Here is a 6,049-nt window from a genome sequence, read left to right on the forward strand (position 1 = left end):
TTTGGACATGCTACACGAGAAAAAATACATCTATATAATAACAAATAATAGTTTAAAGTAGAAGCAATCCAAAAAACATTATTCTACAGTCTGAATATGCGGGGGCGGCTGGGTCGGCTCTCAACCAAAAGGTCAAGGGTTCGATCCCCAGCTCCTACTGTTACATGTCCGATGTGTCCTTGGGCAAGACTCTTAACACCAAGTTGCTCCTGCTGCTTTGTCAGCGGCGCGTGAACCCTGTGGGGAAGGCGGGCCCCCTCTATACTAGGACGCTGTCTGACACAATTATCAATTAAACTGGTTGTCAAAGACAAGCATGTAAATAACTGAATGGTGCCATTAGATATATATTGCCTCAAAGGGGCAGAAGTTGCTCTCAAAGTTGTTGCCAATTTATTTTTTTCTGCCAAAGAACTTTTTGTTTAACCAGAAATTGTTTCAGCTGTACTGTTGAATACTGTAAAATAATTGAATTTAAAGAAAACATCATATTCTCTATGCTTTTCATATGTTCATATGTCCTCTGAAATATAAGAAAGTCAAAGTAGAAAAAGTGAGGAACCTCCGAATTGTCTCACGTTTGACCACTTCAGAGTCAGAACAGACTGTAGATAAACATTCACAAAGACGGCATTATGTCAACACTATCATGATGTCGGGGTGAGGTTCATGTTTTATAGTTTGAAGCTGCAGCAGCCAAAGAACAGCTGAGCTAAAACAATGAAACATGACCGGTTTGTCTTGATGTAAAGACGATGTGTCATCCAACATGATAACTTGAATGACACATTCTGACACATTTTTAAACTAGGACAGCAGCCATTAGTAAAGACTGAAACATCTCAACAACTATTTGATGTCTCGGCGTTAAATTTCACACAAACATTGATCTTCCCCTGAGGATGAATCCTAATGACATTAATGGTTTATCTCCTGACTGGACCCCTAAGTGGTCCAACCTTCACAACAGGGCCATAACTCTCTAACTAGACTTTTCTCCTCTGTCGCCCCCCGGTGGTGGAACGAACAATCTGCAGAGTCCCTTTGCACCTTTAAGAAAAAGCTAAAGGCTGCAGACTCCTGCAGCTTCAAGGACACACTTTGTATCCTATCAAGGATGCACAAAAGGTTACAGAACACGAACCAAACAAAACTTAGCTCTCAAAGTGTTTGAGTGCAAACTGCAAACATGTGAATGACAGAAACAAAGAGGCTGTGAACGACTGAGCGAGTGAGTGAGTGAGTGAGGGAGAGAGGGAGTGAGTGAGTGAGGGAGAGAGAGGGAGGGAGTGAGAGAGGGAGAGAGAGGGAGGGAGTGAGGAAGTTAGGGAGGGAGAGAGGGAGAGAGAGGGAGGGAGTGAGGAAGTTAGGGAGGGAGAGAGGGAGTGAGTGAGTGAGTGAGGGAGAGAGAGGGAGGGAGTGAGAGAGGGAGAGAGAGGGAGGGAGTGAGGAAGTTAGGGAGGGAGAGAGGGAGAGAGAGGGAGTGAGGGAGAGAGAGGGAGGGAGTGAGAGAGGGAGAGAGAGGGAGGGAGTGAGAGAGGGAGAGAGAGGGAGGGAGTGAGGAAGTTAGGGAGGGAGAGAGGGAGTGAGTGAGGAAGTTAGGGAGGGAGAGAGGGAGTGAGTGAGTGAGTGTGTGAGGTAGTGAGTGAGGGAGGGAGAGAGTGAGTGAGTGAGTGTGTGAGGTAGTGAGTGAGGGAGGGAGAGAGTGAGTGATTGAGTGTGTGAGGTAGTGAGTAAGGGAGGGAGAGAGGGAGGGAGAGAGGGAGTGAGTGAGTGAGTGAGGTAGTGAGTGAGGGAGGGAGAGAGGGAGGACACTCGCTGTCTCAGGGGATGTAAGCAAAGAGGGGATCTGGGTTATTAATGGCTGATCCAGGGTCAGTTTTCAGTCATCCATTATTGAAATGGAAAGTGTAAGACGATAACTCTAAAACTTCAGTCACTTTTATTAATTTCAGTCTATAAAACTGAAGCTTCAGAACTTTAACTTAGACAACACTTTTATAGAGATGTTTTATTCTTGTTTTATTGAATCAGTTTTGGTCACTCAGCGTTAAGAATCACAACAAAAAGTTGCAGAATATTGTTAAAATGTGAGGCAAAATTGCAGGTTTGTCCCTCTCTGTACTTCTTTATACAGAGGAAAGAGTTTGAGGGAGGCTCAGTCCATCCTGGCAGATCTCAGTCAACCTTTGTCGTCAGGCCGCAGATTGAGCCCTCCAACATGCAGGATGAAGAGACTGAGGAACTCATTTGTCCCTGCTGCCATCGCCTTTTAAAATGACTAAACCAAACCAAAACGAATCATCAGATCAATGAGACAAACAAATGTCTGATTTTCAGTGTTTTTATTCGTCGTGACTTTCTGTTTTTTTACTGAAAATCTGAGCAGTGTGTCCTACACAGTGTGAGCTCTCTCTACGTCTGAACACAAGTTAATCTCATTCACATCATTTCATCCCAATCACTTATGAATTAAAAGTACGTTTAGCAAATAATCCATCAATGTCAGATGAGAAATTATTAAAGAAGAAAGTCAACTCTCTATCACGACCTCGACAACTTAAGTGAATGTCTGCATCTACGAGGGCCACGAGTCGAACATGTTACCCTTAAGGACATGAAATAAAGAGACAATTAAAATCCAAACACGCTCAGTTAATATGCAGTAAGGCCTTAAGAGGGGATAACATCCACATCTCACACTGTAAAAGTTCTATTTTTAAGTCCTCAGCGAGTGTCCGAACACGAGCACTCAGCCCACAATCACACACACCAAACATGTGCAGCTTCCTGACAGTGCAACGCAGACCCACTCGCCCACACGTCCTCGTCACCTCGTAACACATTACACGACTCGACCACACAGTAAATAATCAACTCAACATATCTACAGTATGAACACATGAGACACATGCAAGAGAGAAAGAAAAGCAGTGACCATCACATCCTCAAACAGAACAATCCTGCAGAGTGCATGTTTGATATTTATGACCAGTTTTATGAGATCCTCTGAGAAACATATTTTCCACATTTGCAGCTTTGTGTCAAAACCGTCCAATGAGGAAAAAGAGGATTTAGGGTCACAGAGGTCAAGACTGAATTATACTAGAAAAGAGTTCACAAACTTTGAAGATTGAAACTGTTCATTGAATTGGGGTTTTAAAAATCATATATCCTCTTTTCTTTAAGTTTTATTTTTGGGCTTTTTATGCCTTTATTAGAGGGACAGGACAGTGGATAGCGTCTGAAATCAGGGAGAGAGAGAGAGGGGGGGGGGGGGATGACATGCGACAAAACAGCCACAGATCAGATTTGAAACTTCTGCTTACTACTGCTTGGGGACTGTAGCCTCTGCACACCGCAGCGCATGAACCAACCACTAGTCCAACTCCAGACATGTCTAAGAATACTTTCCAGTATGTTCCTCTTTGCAGATTTTGCAGCTTGAAGATTCAAAATGTGGGCGTGTAGCAGATGCTAGAGAACCACCTCCCCCTGTACTTCGAGTTGTGTAATAACTTGATGCCCACAGAAATATGAAATTAAATCCTACACACAGCAAGAAGCAACTTTTACTGATTAACGCCAACCCTCCAAATGTCCTTTAATTCTTGCATTTACTTACAAAGATGGAGAAGTAATGTTTGTGAGGAATACGGTATTCTCTGAATCATATGGCCTGAATAAAATGATTCAAAAGGACACAGTGAAATAATTCATTTTTAGTGTTTGTTTAGGGCTTAGTGTTCCTTATCAAACGTTTGTCGGATAGTTTAAAAGCTGCTGAATCGTCCCTTTAAATCTGTGCAATCTCACTACTGCGTCTGACATGTTTGCCCCTCTGTGAGATACACAAGACGACAATCTGGCAGCCTGTAGGCGTCACCAGATGAGTATGAGACTGTATAAACATGGACGTAGTCGCAATGACATCACCCACTGATTTCTGAAGAGGTGATGCCCAACGGTGGCGGTCACCATTGTTGAAAAATGTTATCTCAACTAGTTTTAGAATCATAGTTTTAGAATCAGTCTTTAAACAGGTGAAGAGGTGAAGCTGAGGCGGGTCTTTGGCATCCTGACAAACAGCTACAACTCCTCAGCATGTCAGTCAACCCAACCACACCCCTAAATTATGCAAAGTTATGAATACTTTTAGGCTTGAAATGATCAGAATGGATTAGTTTATTTTAAAGTTATCCCCTCTACAGTGTGTGCCAGTAAAGAAATGAACTCTAGATACCAAATTGTTTTTTCTAACCAGGCTGTAAAGATGTTTATTCCTCCTCTAAGAATAAGCATTTGAACATGGGACCTAATGGGGACTTCTTGGTTTTTGCAGACCACTTGAGGAACTACAGTTTGCTGCACTTCCACATTGGCTTCATTATTCTACAGTAGAGGTTGCCGCTCGGTTTAGGTCAACTTCCTCTTTCACATAAGCTCAGCAGGTGTGTAAAGTAGGCTGGGAAATGGACAAATCTCTAAAATAATGTTTCTTTTACTCTACAGATTTGTCTGAAGTCCTGCAGGAGTCTGTCAACTCTTCAGATGTTTTTGTTTGATTCTATCCGCTGATGGAAAGTCTTTTAGGATGCTGCAATAAAATGATTCTTGTTTATAGAAAAATCAAACACAGCCTGTCTTAGTTTTTTTCCTGTATGATGCACCGGCGTCCTCAAATTAGGTCCTGAGATTGTCATCTGATTAAATCCATAAATTGCTCCACAGATAGCAGAATATCTTGAAGTGATTTTCATCAACATTTTCATCGCTGTACTACAGATCAGAAATGACCGCTTTACTTGAGTCAGAGCTGGAAAAATCTACAACACTTCCTTTTTAACCCTGGGAGGAGTAATGACGGAGTGTTTTATTCTGTTCTGAAAAAAAAGAAAGAAAATGATTTTATAAATATTTTGCCCTAAGCACCCTCAACAGCTGGATCATTTGTATTTTTTAAATGCCTCAGTAAACAAAACCTGCAAACATCTGCCCTTTGAGATATGTTAAAGAGACGGATATCAACACGAGGCACAGCTCGTGAATTTTTCCAGCTGTCATCAAAATCTGGATTATATTAAGTGTCTCTATCAGCACTTTTTGAAGCCAACCTGTGTCTAACTCGGGGACCTTTTAGCCAGGAGAGTTTTCTCTCTGCGCCTCAGATGAGCGACAGCTGCTTTGGTCTGAAACGCTTTGTAGGTCATATATCCTCCTCCTCTTCTTCAGTTTAAATAAGTCTCAGAGCTCCTCAAAACACGTGTGTGAAGTTTCTTGTTCTAAATCCACTCTGATCCTGTATTTGATCATGTCTATAAACCCCTCTATTTCAGCCCTGCTCAGAACAGGCTGTTTCTGTGTCTGTACCTTTAAATATGTAAATGAGCTGTGTCTGACCACGCCCCCTCTCTGGAAGGGCTTGGGTGTACTCGGTCTTTCTTGCTCCATGTCCTATTGTTTACGGTGAGAAGGCAGACTCAGAGGGCAGAACAAACACTTATCTGTGGGAGTGTCACCCACCTGGGGGAGGGGCTACTGCCCTTTGTGATGTCATGAAGGGAAAATCTCCAAACGGCCTGTTTGAGCACACACTTTCTGAAAAGTGGAGCAGGCAGAAGACGGAGAGGATGGACTTTTCTCATGATTGGGGGGTTTGTAGACAGACTAGAGACACATGTTAGAGTTAGAGAAACATGGTGAAGTGTATTTTGCAAATGTTAAGTTCTCATTAAACCAGACGAACACCGACCGACTTCTAAGTGTTTCTCTGCTGTCACAGCAGTGTTGTCTCTTTTATACATTAGAAAGTCTTAGAAACTGTAGAATCACATTAAGAAAGTTTAACCAAAAACAATTCAAGGATGCAACCAATCAACGCAGAAAAAAAATATTTTAAAATTCATTATTTTCCATTGAAACTTTTTTTCTTTTGTTGCCATGTAGCCGTTCTTTTAGCCCTCAAACTGGCTTAACTTGTGTTTCTAAATGTTTCGCTTAGTGATCATGAAGAAGAGAGACGTTGAGAAATAAAAACTTGGATCATGAC

The sequence above is a fragment of the Labrus bergylta genome, chromosome 14 (genome assembly GCF_963930695.1).
Source record: "Labrus bergylta chromosome 14, fLabBer1.1, whole genome shotgun sequence".
Lineage (NCBI taxonomy): Eukaryota > Metazoa > Chordata > Actinopteri > Labriformes > Labridae > Labrus > Labrus bergylta.